Source organism: Gastrolobium bilobum, unplaced genomic scaffold, assembly GCF_033153095.1.
Source record: "Gastrolobium bilobum isolate Gb01-03AN ecotype WA unplaced genomic scaffold, APGP_CSIRO_Gbil_v1 utg69406, whole genome shotgun sequence".
Classification (NCBI taxonomy): Eukaryota; Viridiplantae; Streptophyta; class Magnoliopsida; order Fabales; family Fabaceae; genus Gastrolobium; species Gastrolobium bilobum.
Genome location: NW_026899290.1, coordinates 2,148 through 4,294, shown reverse-complemented (window position 1 = coordinate 4,294; position 2,147 = coordinate 2,148).

Here is a 2,147-nt window from a genome sequence, read left to right as displayed (position 1 = left end):
ACTAGCCAAGCATAATCATGACTAAAAATTCAATATTCAATAACAGCATAAAATTAAAGATAAATAGATGAAGTAGAAGAACTGTGGAAGAATCCTCCTGAGCTCTGCCGTCGGCCTCCTTCTGAATAGAATGCGATCTCACTAGGGTTCTATTAAGAGGATATATTTATAAGCCTCTATTATTCTTCCAAAAATACCCTTCCGAAAACACGGTACTTCTTCCCCGTAAATCGGCGCCAGTTGGCGTCGGTGTGGCGCACGTTTGCGCGGAGTTACTGTCAAATTGTGAAAATCGGAACAAATTACTCGTGAAGTGGCACCAGTTGGCGCCAAAATAGCGCCACTGGGCGCCATGTTCTTTCTCCAAAATTGGCGCAAGATGGCATGGAATGGCGCTGGTTGGCTTCACTTGGCGCTGGTCGGCTTCACTTAGCGCTGGTTGGCTTCACTTGGCGCTGCTTGGCATGGTGGCGCTAGTTTGCGCCATTCTGGCGCCAACTAGCGCCAATCTCCTGAACTTTGTACTATGCAACATAGCACAACATGGAACTTTCCTGTGTGTTGAGTCGCGTTAACATGCTTTTTATAATTTGTAATTTTCACTCCTCTTTTTCCTGTAAAAACACAACCAAAAATTGAATATTATTAACATAGAAAGAATCAATATAAATAGCAAATATGTTATTAAATTGCTCTCTTATGACCCAATTCTTATCAATTTTAATACTGAAAAACCACACTTGCCAGAGGCACATCAAACCATTCCCAGATTTAAACGTTGCTGTCCCCAGCAATGTACAAGGCTCAATCTAGGAAATATTTAATTAATCCAACATAACATTCTATAGATACTCTCAGACACAATATGCTATGCATGCCTGACTCAACATCATAAACTCCCAATAATGTCATCAGCTTCTTAAAGATGCAAGTCTACATTGATTACCCCTCACACAGATAATAATAATATTCACTCAACATTCAGTGTTTAAGGGTATCATGCGCACTCAATTACTCAAAGCTATAACACTACCATAGGCTTGATCATATTCTCAAAAATTCTTAAAAATGAAGAAAGAATCAAACACATGTATCAATTGATCAAAAGGACTTCACAGGTTGTAACTTGGCCGGGGTAACAGGTAGGAAAATATGGATAGTGCTCAAACAACAATGAGATTGAAAAACTAAATTTATTTCACTTTAACACATTCAACTCAATGATTTTGCTCCACTAACATTACTTCCAGCCACCCTTTACTCTTTTCCTTTTTCTTTTATAAGGGCATAGATGAATTTTTCATCCCTTAATTACTTGACCTTTGTGGAGCTTACCTCAATTTCTTTATTTTATTTTTAACACATTCAGTGATTCAATCTCAATCAAGGTAAGTCACATGGACATAGGCTAAGCTATTCAGGCACAAGTCATTTATCAACAAATAAGTTCAGGCTTAAAGGGGCTAGCAAGGGAAAATTTCATACAGGTGGGCTATTTTGGCCATAAGCTAATAAGAACAAAATGCCTTTATCATATCAATCAATGCATGCATAACAGAGAAACAGATCAAGTTCTAGAGTATTACAACAGTGAGACCTCTCAACAAAAATTTCAGAGTTTAGGCTCAAACCTCACAGTTATGGTATCAATGCAGACTCAAGAAAATTGACCTCAGACATTATCAGAATTTCACAATATTAATTCAGACAAACGAGCAATCATGCAATCCAATTATGCCTATGCAATGTCATGCCAGAAAGTCATACCATATATTCCAAGAATTCAGTCAAGCACATTAACTATATAAGCACATTTAAACCTGAGAATTGCTTGAAAAACATTTTCCAAATTTTTCTTTTCAGGTTAAAAATAAAGAGCACACAAAAATAACTAACAAAATTAACTAAGAAAATTTAAAAGAGTTAGAATATCTCCCCTGATAGAAGAATTGCAGTTCCAAGATGCAAGCCTACCATTCCCAGATTTAAAGAATTGCTATCCTCAACAATAATTAAACTACAAGAAAAAGAAAAACCTGCACAATGGAACAAACAGTGGCATATAGGATAAACTATAATGCGCACATTAAAACATCAGAGAGAAATATACCAACACAAAGTAACTAAAAAAAAAAATACGAAACAGA